The sequence below is a fragment of the Myotis brandtii genome, unplaced genomic scaffold (assembly GCF_000412655.1).
Source record: "Myotis brandtii unplaced genomic scaffold, ASM41265v1 scaffold344, whole genome shotgun sequence".
NCBI classification, from domain to species: domain Eukaryota; kingdom Metazoa; phylum Chordata; class Mammalia; order Chiroptera; family Vespertilionidae; genus Myotis; species Myotis brandtii.
The window spans coordinates 2,265,522-2,278,051 of NW_005363247.1; positions in this window are offsets into that span (position 1 = coordinate 2,265,522).

Sequence of the window (12,530 nt, forward strand, 5' to 3'; positions counted from 1 at the left end):
CTAGGCAGTGAAGTTATATAGAAAATGTTGATATAAACAAATTTTCCATTCACTTTACAAAGAAAGGTAAGAATAAAACTTAATAGATTTATTCTGACTCTTTCCAGTTCTGATTTTTAATATTTATGTCTATGTGTTGTAAGAAATTCTAGAAACAGAGATAAATTAGCTAATCTACTATATGGTTTTGCATAATTATTCACAAATATTTGCACATACACATATTCCCACACACAAATACATACACACATAAAAGCATATAATATGCACAAAAGCATATAATATGTTCTGAATGTGGAAGAACATATGGAATAAATGTAACAAAAAAAATCACAATTTTCAAAAGTTAATGACAACTAATAATGAAGACACTTATGACCAAACATATTTTAGGGTATTTTATATATGGGGAGCTGAATTGTCAAAATTTATTTCTAGAAGTTTTAGCCTCTTTCCTTTTCCTCAACACTCAATACATAAACTCTACTAAATCAGTTTGGACAAAAAGGGGAATTAAAATATATATTTCATTCTAGTCAAGGATGACAATTAGAAGCTGGAGATGATAACCTCTGACCTATACCTACTTATGCTACATTGTTTATGACTAAACATGTTTAGGGATCATCCACATGAAGGAAAAAATTATACAGCAAAGGAAATAGGAGAAGTCTTACTATGAGAACCCTGACATGAGAACCTTGTATTAGTCAGGGTTCTCCAGAGATACATAACCAATAGATTATTTATTTACTAGTGCCCTGGTGCACGGATTTGTGCACGTTGAAAGGAAATTAATTAGAAGAAAAATTCATGTGGTAATTACATTACTGCAAAAAATTACATGTCAAAATAGTATATATAGTATAGTATTATAAAATAAAACACGCGTATGATTGGCGCCAGCGAGAACTTTATATGTATCACACATGATATGATTGGCGCCAGCAAGAACTTTATATGTATCACACGTGCATAAGTCATTGTTTATTTTTAAATTGCCAGTGTGCATCATATGTACTGGCCAGCTAGCAGGTTGGATGGTTGGATGGATGGATGGACAGACGGATGGACAGATGGATGGTCGGTCACTTAGCCTTTTATATATATAGATTGAAATTTGCTTACTGATTTTGGAGACCAAGAATTCCCAAGATCTACATGAAAACCAGGAAAGCCAGTGATGTAATTCACCCCAAAACAAAAGGCCTGAGAATCAGGGGAGCTGACAGTATAAGTCTATGTCCAAAAGTCTGAGAATCAAGGGCCAATCATTAAATCCTGGTCTGAATCTGAAAGCCTGAGAAAACCTGAGGGCAGGAGATGAATGTCTCAGCTCAAAAAGAGAAGCAAATGAATTAGCCCTTCCTCCACCTTTTTGTTTTATTCATGTCCTCAGCAGATTGGGTGATGCCCACATGCATTAGTGAAGACAATCATCTTTACTCTGTCTGTGGATTCAAACACTAGTCTCTTCCACAGACTCCCTCACAGATACACCCAGAGTAAGGTTTTTCCAGCTGTCTGGACAACTCAGCCTAGTCAAGTTGACACATAAAACTAACCACCACACACGCCCTAGTAATAGTTATTTAACTAATAACCTCTTTGAACTTACAGTTAATTACCTAATAACCTCTTTGAATTATTTGGGTCTTTAAACAGTAGCCAAGTACCACTATTTACATTATTATAAACCTGATTTAAGTCAAGTTCTATAAAGTTTGTATTGCCGTATCTATAAAGCTATTAATAGTCATTAGCCAGTTAGGTAGTTACTAGGAAAGATAAATAAAACTTTTCATGGTAAAGTTGTTTAATCCCCCATTTGAGGAGTTTAGAGGGGAAATGGAAGAACTCTTCACTGCTGTCTATATAAGATGCAACAATTTAAGTGACTCAATCATTGTCATTATTTATACCATTATTCATTTAAATAACTTTGGAATTTTTGTATTCAAGGCACCAGAATTGTGTGATGGTAAGTATTCATTAGGGAATGTCTAGAATTTTGGAATATTTCAAAACTGTTATTTTGATCTTTGGCAGATTAACTCAGGTACCTCACTAAAACTTGAGTAACAGAAAATGAAATATCTAGTGCTAAGATGTCTGATAGCTGCTGCTCAACAACTCCCCATCATTCCCCAACAGTAGCCTTTTTAGTATGCTAAAAAGCTTTGTGGGTCAGAGTGGAGATGCTTTATCTATTCTATGTCTGGGGACTTGGGAAACTTAAATGGCTAGAGGTGAGTAGTTTTGCTAGAGTCTGGAAGCTGCTTCATTCATGTATGTTTTCTGGTGGACTAATTCCATACCTGAGCTCAGTTTTGACTTGATAGTTTCCATGTAGTTTGGACCTCTTAAAAAAAGGTGTGTGGAATCAATAGAGAGTATCTGAAGAGGAAATAGGCAGAGGGTAAGTGGTCTAAGAGACCAAAGAAGAAGCTGCAAGCCTTCTCTGACCCAGCCTCAGAAGTCATGCAGTCCTTCCTGCCACATTTTTTGGTTTCAAGTGTCACCAAGGCCAGCACATATTCAAGAGGAAGTGTAAAAGACTTCCCAACTTGATGGGGAGTAACAAGACCCCATTTCAGAAGAACATGTGAGATAGGTAACTATGACTGCAGCTATCTTTGGAAAATGCAATGTGCAACATATCACCTCCAGTGCTTGTACTTATTTAAGACATGCTTTATTCTTTATAATTTCTGAAGATAAAAATATGTACATATAAATATGATAAAATATTATTTAAAAATCTTAAATATCTGTAGATTTCTAAATCACTGCTGTTGGTTGTGGTATTAAGATTTTTTGTTTGTTTTTTTTCTTTAAATCTGATAATTCCAATTTTGCCCACTCATTAGATGTGGGCATGGGGTAATTCTAAAATCCTTAGAGACTCAAATGTTTTTTTTTCATCTACAAAATAAGGCAAAAATAATACATACTTCATACAATTACTAGGGTTAAGTGATATATCACAATTAAACCACACAACTTTCAGGCTACAAAAAAATAATTGTTTATGTGGGTGTAGGCATTGTCTGTGATTATAAAAATAGGAATCCAGACATCCTATATAATAAAGAGGGAATATGCAAATTAACCCTCACACCCTCACAAGATGGCTGCCTATGACCAGGCCAGCAGGGGGTTAGTGAGGGACGGCCAAACGACTGAACAAGAAGACTGTGTGGGTGACCTGGCCGGCAGCAGGGGGCAGTTAGAGGTGACCAGGCCAGCAGTGGGGGCAGTGAGGGGCGATCAGGCCGGCACACAGAGGCAGTTAGGGGTGACTAGGAAGGCAGGCAGGTGAGCGATTAGGAGCTAGCAGTCCAGGATTGTGAGAGGGATGCCCAACTGCCGGTTTAGGCTCGATCTCCGGGATCAGGCCTAAACCAGCAGTCAGACATCCCCTGAGGGTTCCAGGATTGGAGAGAATGCAGGCTGGGCTGAGAGGACCCCCTGCCCCCGTGCATGATTTTCATGCACCAGGCCTCTAGTTTTTAAATAAATATCAACAGAAGTACTGAACATTGACAAATCTTCTATAAAACAACAAAATGCTTTATTTTAATACTAGAGGCCTGGTGCACGGATTTGTGCATGGGGGGAGGGGGTCCCTCAGCCTGTCCTGCAACCTCTCTCAATCAGGGACCCCTTGGGGGATGTAGCAATGTGCCAAGCAGCAGGTGGCCAGGGAGGAGCCCGAGCCGGGGCCAGGTGCTGCACTGCTTGCGCTCATCCTGGCCCACTACACCTGCCACTGCTACTTGGTATTGCTGCCGCAGAGTCAGGAGAGGCTCCTGCCACCACAGCTGCACTCGCCAGCTGTGATCCTGGCTTCTGGCTGAGCAGAACTCCCCCTGTGGGAGTGCACTGACCACCAGGGGACAGCTCCTGTGTTGAGCATCTGCCCACTGGTGGTCAGTGCGCATCATAGCAACTGCGCCCTCTCGCAATCTGGGACCCCTCGGGGGATGTCCAACTGCTGGTCATTCTGTTCGTAACTGTAGCTTAGGCTTTTATATATATAGATGTAATAATGTTAAAATTTTGATGTCATTTTTTTCTGAGGTTTACTAAAGTCTCCAACTAATCCAATGAAAATCCAAATCATGTAGCTCCTTATGTACAGACTATATCATTGTCACCACTAGAGTTATTAAATCAATATTCATTCACTCAATGACTATTAGGCATTTTAAACCAGGCCTGATAATATGCCAGTGGTAAAGACAGTCTTCTTTTCCTTCTTCTTCTTCTTCTTCTTCTTTTTTTTTTTTAATTCAGAGTTTATAAGTTTTGGTAAGAGAATGTCTTATATTAATTCTGCTATGAGGGAAGGATTAGGAGAAGTTAAGATGGAGCCAAGAGACACAAGAACAAATTCACTCATTAATACATAGTGAAATGAGCTAGTATTATAATGAAGACCCTGTGGTAAACAGTTAAGATGTAACCATAATCAAGGCACAATCGATATTCTAAAGAAGCTCTTCTTCTCTGAGGGAAAGTGACACATGGAAAGACAATTCTAAAACAAAATTTAGTAATATGAAATGGAATTTTTGGACTGGAACCCGGATTCTTTGTCCACCGGAGTCAAAGAATGAATCCACGGACAGAGGGTAATATAGCAAAGGTTGGAGATTTATTGAAGAACAAGTACAGACGCCCACATGGGGAGGGGGAAAGGGTCCCACAGAATGGACTCCAACGTGGGGAGGGGGAAAGTGCCCCACTGAATTCCTTTTCCCTATAAAGACTGCAGATCCTGGTGACTAGATATCCTCTCTGATTGGTCACTATTCCCTTAGACTGGTTACTATAGTAATCTCTAGGCTCAAAGGTCGAACCTCACATGGGACATGTGAAGTTCTCCCCCACCCCTTCCTTATTTTTTTCCTATTCCCTTTGGGCTTTCTTCTCCGACTGGATGAGGGGCTTCCTCCCTTTTATTTTGTAAATATAGAACTTTTCTGTTCCCAGCTCCCTCATTCTATGGAAATGTACCTGTTGCAGCTTTTCAGCTTCCCTATTTTATAGAAATATACCTTCTGCTGTGCTTCCTCCATGGTTCCCTTAATTTCCAAAAATTCTAAAATTTCCTAAACCTGTCCTATTTTACCCCTAAAATTCCTGTTTCAGTACTGATATATACACGTCTATTTGAGTGGTGAGGGCCTCCTGAAGAAGATGATGTGGGAGTTTTGTCTCAGAGACATTATGAATTAATTGCTGAAATCGGGTGGGAGAGAGGATTGGAAATAAAAGGTTAACAAAACTTCCCTTGAAGGTTTACTCTGAAATCACGCTACTTGTCTACATAAACATGGTAGAGTACATGGTGGATATTTTGCCCAGTTCATTCAAGGAAGAGCTTGTCCAGATACTGGACATGCTATTTGCAGATAACTTTTAGCTATTAGCCCCTCCAAGAAATTGCCTCAGTTGGGCAGAGCTGCCTCATCTGAGGCCACACAATTGTCAGGGAAGCCAACATCCCTTGCCTGATGGGGGTCTAAGTATAAAGATTTGGCCATTTTGACTCGGGAGGGGAACACTGAAAGGCCTTTTTAGCTCCAGAGCTCCCAGTAGTGAACGGAGGATGACATGGGGCCTGTGATACAGGTTCATCTTCTCCCTCTGCTTCCTTCATTCCGTTCCCACAGGTGTAGATCCCAAGAGCCCTTCTCAATTAACATCCTACTCTGCTTCCTGAGATTTTACTTCTTGAGATACCCAACCTGTGACAGGATAATAAGCAGAAGAAATTTTAAGAAATTTAATAGTGAATTTCTTTCTCTATTTAATTCCTATAATATGAGCATTTCTCCCACTTTATGTTTGTAATAGATTGCTCAAATATTAGTCACATCAGTCTGCATTGTACAAATAATTACTCAAATTTGATTAAAATATTACTTAGAAAGCACAGCACAAAGCTGGGTTTTAGTCATGAATCTCTCATCCATTTATTATTTGATCATATTTTTGGATAACTGCTTGTCAAAGCTAAAAATTTTAATCAGAGCATTTTTGAGTAGGAAAAGCAGAAAGGATGCCTTTGAAAGCAATAATTCTCCTTTTGTTTCTTTTCTACTTTTACACAATTTTAAAATAGTGAACTGGATCTTTAAATTTTAAATTGATTACTAAAATTGCATTTCATCCTTGCCAAGTTGACTCATATATTATATGGATGAAATTAGATTAATTAAAACCACAAATTCCATAACGGTATTTATTTTACTCTTCTGTTTAGTAGCAAATATTAATTTTGGTCACATAATGATCATGAGAAAAAATATCTTTAGAGGTTTCACAATATTTATTATAATTTGTTCTATTTCATTTACATAATATTTTTTAATATTTTGTAGTCTCAGAGCCCAATCTTTCCAACTTTTAGAGAGAGATGAAAGGAGAGGGAAATAGAAATATCCATAAGAGAGTAACATCAGCATGGAATGGCTGCCTCCTGCACACCTCCTGCTGGGGATCAAGCCTGAAACCCAGGCATGTGCCCTGACCAGGAATTGAACCGGAGATCTTTTAGTGCAAGGGTTGGTGTTCAACCACTGAGCAACATCAGCCAGGCCAGGTTTGTTTATTGATGCATGTACGTAATGGTTTTTCCCTGTTATAAAAATATAGTGGAAAAAACACGGCATTTTTGCTTTGCTATCTTTGCTTTGGCTTTGATATAGCCCCATTTTCCTTCCGTTCCTTGCCCTGTTCCTGTCTATAAAATCACAGGGACAATATCAAAGATAACAATAACAATGAAACCCAATATTTGTTGAACTCATATGCTTGCCATTGTTCTAATTCCTTTACATGTATCAGTTCATTTAATTCTCATAACATACCTTTGGAGGTAGGTTCTATTATTGTCCCTATCTTAAAAATAGCACAGGAACCATGAATAAGGCTTGCTTAAAGCAAAGATAAGCCTTTTATTAAAGCAGTTACATGGCTGAGGTGTGATTACTCCACCATGATCCGCTCAGTTGGGAATTTATGATCAGATCATCCTGTGAGGTTATTTTCCATAGAACCCCACCCCCCCTTTTTTAAATATATTTTATTGATTTTTTACAGAGAGGAAGGGAGATAGAGAGTTAGAAACATCGATGAGAGAGAAACATAGATCAGCTGCCTCCTGCACACCCCCTCCTGGGGATGTGTTCACAACCAAGATACATGCCCTTGACCGGAATCGAACCTGGGACTTTTCAGTGCGCAGGCCGACGCTCTATCCAGTAAGCCAAACCAGTTAGGGCAGAACCCCTTTTTTATCCACGTGGTCAACAACTGAAGATTGAACAGATTTATTATGATTCATTCATACACGGATCTTGTACTGTCATTAAAAATGAGGGGGAATCTGTGTACTTGTTAACTTAAATGTGATCAATAAAAAGATAAACTTTAGAAATATAAACTCACTTATGTTTTTTAAAAAATGTGTGAACACATCTTTTTTCTATTTTTTAAATTGATTTTGACAGAGAGAGGAAGGGAGAAGGAAAGAAACATCAATGTGAGAATGAAATATCAATCGGCTGCCTCCTGTACCCCCCTACCCAGAATGGAGCCTAAAAACCAGGCATGTGCCCTGATTAGGAATTGAACTGGAAAACCTTCAGTGCACCAGATAATGCCCAACCAACTGAGCCACACAGGCCAAGGCTGTGCGAATACATCTTTATCTAAATTTATTTAAAAATTATAGGTCTGGTGCACGGATTCATGCACCGATGGGGTCTCTCGTCCTGGCCTGCGCCCTCTCACAATCTGGGACCCCCTTGGGAGATGTCAAAGAGCTGGTTTCGGCCTATCCCCGCAGGCTGGACTGAGGGACCCCACTGGTGCACAAATTCCTCCTTTCCTCTGAAATGCATCAGTCTGTTCCATGTTTCCATGCCTCTGCATTGAGCGTCTGGCCCCTGATGGTCATTGCATGTCATAGCTACTAGCCGGTCGGCCGGTTGCTTAGGGTTTTATATATATAGACTAGAGGCCGGGTGCACAAAAATTTGTGCACTCGCGGGGGCGGGGGGGCCCCTCAGCCCGGCCTGTGCCCTCTCACAGTCTGGGACCCCTCAGGGGATGACCACCTGCTGGCTTAGGTCCGTTCCCTGGGGGACTGGGCCTAAGCTGGCAATCAGACATACCTCTGGCAGCCCAGGAGCCCTCGGGGGATGTCCACTTGCCAGCGGGGAGCAGGCCTAAGCTGCAGTCAGACATCCTTAGCGCTGCTGAGGAGGCGGGAGAGGCTCCCACCACCACCGCAGTACTGGCAGCCATCAGCCTGGCTTATGGCTGAGCAGAGTTCCCCCTGTGGGAGCGCACTGACCACCGGGGGCAGCTCCTGCATTGAGCGTCTGCCCCTTGGTGGTCGGTGTGTGTCATAGTGACCAGTCATTCCCAGTCATTCTGCTGTTAGGGTCAGTTTTCATATTACCCTTTTATTATATAGGATAGAGGCCTGGTGCACAGGTGGGGGCCAACTGGTTTGCCCTGAAAGGTGTCCCGGATCAGGGTGGGAGTCCCACTGGGGTGCCTGGCCAGCCTGGGTAAGGGGCTGATGGCTGTTTGCAGGCTGGTCACACCCCCTTCAGTGTGGGAGTCCCCACTGGGGTGCCTGGCCAGTCTGGGTGAGGGACTGAGGGCCGTTTTCAGGCTGGCCAAGCCCGTCAGTGACAGAAGCTCCCAGCCTCTCCTTTTTTTCTTTTTTCTTTTTTTATTCTGGGATTTATTTACTTTCTATAATTGAAACTTTGTTGCCTTCAGTGGAGGTGAGAGCTAGCTCCTGCTCGCTCCAGCTCCATGGCCACAGCTGAAAGCAGGTATCTGGGGTTTGTTTAGCTTCTATAATTGCAACTTTGTTGCTTTGAGTGGAGCTCACAGCCAGGCCGTGGCAGGGGGAAGCTTGGCTTCCTCCATCACTGGAGCAAGCAAGCCTTCTGCTGGCTTCAGCTCCATGGCTGCAGGCTGCCATCTTGGTTGGGTTAATTTGCATATAGTCGCTGATTGGCTGGTGGGCGTGGCTTAAGGCGTAGCGAAGGTACTGTCAATTTGCATGTTTGTCTTTTGTTAGATTAGATATTTGTTCCTCTAGGATGCTTATTGCTTTTTAAAAAAAATATTCTAAAATGAGATGTATAATTGGTGAAAAATAGAGCTTTTTAAAAAAATCAGGGTCCTAACTAACTCTAACTTTCATCAGTACACATGGTTCACTGCCTAAAACTGAAAAATTATTCCCAGAAAAAAAAAAGCCTTCTTTAGCAAGAGTCCATAGTTACAATCACCTGTATTTTAGTTGTTAGTATTTCTGAGATATATATGATTGATACTAAAAAATGTTTTCTGTATTTTTTATACATCTCTTTATGCACTGTAGGTATCAAAAAACAGTCATGTGCTGTTTAAATGAAAGGGATATGCTCTAAGAAATGAGCCTTTAGGCAATTTTGTTATTGTGGGACTGTAGTAGGCAGTTAGATAGGCATGAGCAGAATAGGAATTATAGGCCATGTCACCAGGGCAGAAAGCCTTAGGTGCCTAGCAATGGACAATTGCAGTGTGGGACCCCACCCCCAGGGTGATCTTTCCTCCCCTAGCATATGACAGCACATGTGGTTTAGACCCTCTGACCTTTCATATTGCTAGAAATTGGTTCCAGACCCTCCCCTGACCGTTTTTCCTCTTCCACGTCCCTAGGCATGTGGTAGACCCCTTTAGCGGAGGAACAAGGGGGCTGAAGAATAGCCTCGTATGACTCCCATGCAAGCCCTTCTACAACCACTCCCTTAAGCATTAAGCCCTCAGGACAATGAAGTTCTGAACCACATTAAATAATCTTAGGAGCACAGCCTCAGATCTGTTGGTGACAGAGACAGAGTTTTGGCCAAACTAGAGATAACATCTAGGCCTCAATTGTGTTTCAATTTCAGGCCCAGATAAACATCAAGGCCAGGTGAGGTAATGCCATGGCTGACCTCAGGACCAGCTGTGATGAGTAAGGACACCCTGCCCTGATGCTGACCAATCAGTAGAGACCATGACCATGAAAGGACAGTCCTGGAAAGCTGATGACTATTCCATTGAGATCCTCTCCAAAGTTGGGGACCTCTCCTAGGGGAGGTCCCCACCTTTGGAGAGCAAATAAAAACCCACAGGATGGAGGACTCAGCATGCACTCTCTCTCTCTCTGGAGCATGCCTGCAGGCTTCCTCCTTCTACTCCCCCCAGGTGTGTTACCTTTGCCTTTTGTTCCTCGTAAGTTCCAAAGGCCTTTATTTTGTCTCTGTAACGTGTTTTCTGAGTCTATGCAGCCCAGCTGGCTCACTTCTTCCAAGGTTCACTTCTGCCTCTGTGACTTTCTAAATAAACTTTTGTTTATATTTGAGTCTTGGCTTTGAATTTTTTTCTAGCCAGAACTCGACTACTGAGGTTGCTGACCCAAGATCCAATCGTCGGTAACATTCTGGTACCCTTTCTCCTCCAACAGAACCATCATGGAGTGAACTTACACAAACCTGGATGGTATAGCCCAGGGGTCCTCAAACTACGGCCCGTGGGCCACATGCAAATACAAATATTGTATTTGTTCCCATTTTGGTTTTTTTACTTCAAAATAAGATATGTGCAGTGTGCACAGGAATTTGTTCATAGTTTTTTTTTAAACTATAGTCCAGCCCTCCAACGATCTGAGGGACAGTGAACTGGCCCCCTGTTTAAAAAGTTTGAGGACCCCTGGTATAGCCAACTACCTAGGCTGCCTTGTATAACCTATTGCTCTGTTGGGGAGAAAAAATAGTTTTCCCTTGACTATTGAATTCTTGGCTGAGACATCCAGATAATAAAAGACAGATTAACACTAACAAAATGAACAAAAGTTTAATAATGTGTACCTCCTATATACCTGGGAGAGATTCAAGAAAATGGAGTAACTTGCCAAAATTTACCACCATAAATACCATCTTTGACTGAAGAGATACATGTTGTTGGTTGGGAAAGGTTCAGTTATGGGAGGTTAGCTGGAAAAAGCACAGTAAATAAGGGTAGGATTGTTATGCAAATTTAAGTCCCTGTCATCTGCATTGATAAGCATTTCTAGAGATAAGGCCAGCCCACCTCTTCCTGGTAATTCCAGGGAGACACTCTTACAAATGGAGATTCCCCTTAAATATCTTTTACAAAGGTTAACTTCTATTTGCTTTCAGACCTTCTTCCATTTCTGCTGTTTCTTAAAATTAACCATTCTAAAATAATCCTATGCCAAATAGACATATTTTCAGGTGACAAGTTCTGTTCTACTGCTCCTAGGCTACAAACCTGTACAGCCTGCTATTATATTGAATATTGTAGGCAATTGTAGCACAATGATATTTGTGTATTATGTTGCACTATGACATTATGAAAGCTAAGATGTCACTAATGATAGAAGTTTTTCAGCTTCATTATAATCTTATGGAGCTACCTTTGTATAAGTGGTCTGTGGTTGAATGAAATGTCTTTATGCGGTGAATGACTGTACAAGCAATCCATCTGTAGGTGGGACTGGCCATGCCCTCTTAGACTTGTCTAAAAACCCTCCTATTACACCATTATTAACTGGATAGTTATGGGTGTGTGCATAATAGGCACTTAGTAAATATATATTGACTATTGAAAGAAGAGCCTGCACTAGCACACTGACCATACTTCAAATATAATCTCCATGTAGGGTAAACGCAGAAGCCTGATCTTAATTCTGAAACATATACTTCTATATACCAAAGTGTAAGTTTTGAGGGAAGAGATTGTTATTGATTGGTCACTACTATATCCTCAGCCCGGTACATAGTGAAATATGAATTTTTAGGGGTGAAATAGGCAGATTTAGGAAATTTTTAAAATTAAGGGGGTCCATGGAAAAACACAGGACTACAGAGTTGCAAAAGGGTACATTTCCATAAGACAAGGAAGCAGGGAGAGGCAGCAGTTACATTTCCATAAGACAAGGGAACTGGGAGTAGCCAAAAGTCTATATTTAAAAAATAAAGAAGGAGGGCCTCACATGTCCCATCTGAGGTTTGACCTTTGAGTCCAGGAGTTGCTATAGTGACCAAATCAGTAGGGAATAGTGACCAATCAGAGGGGATATCAAGGCACAAAAACTTGCAGCCTTTATAAACCGGGAAAAAAGAACTCAGTGGGAATCTTTCCCCTCCCCACATGGGAGTCTGTGCCTGTTCTTCAATAAATTTCCACCTTTGTTATATCATCTTCTGTCCATGATTTCATTGTTCTACTCCAATGGACAAAGAATCCTGGGAAGCCATCCTGCCCAGGGGAACACCACGAGTTCCAGTCCAAAAGTCTCGTATTAATAGTAGATGCTCAATAAATACTGTTTTTAAAAGTAAATTAATAGAGCTCAGCCAGTGTGTCTCAGCAGCTGAACGTCAAACTATGAACCAAGAGGTCATGGCTCAATTCTCAGTCAGAGCACATACTGGGGCTGT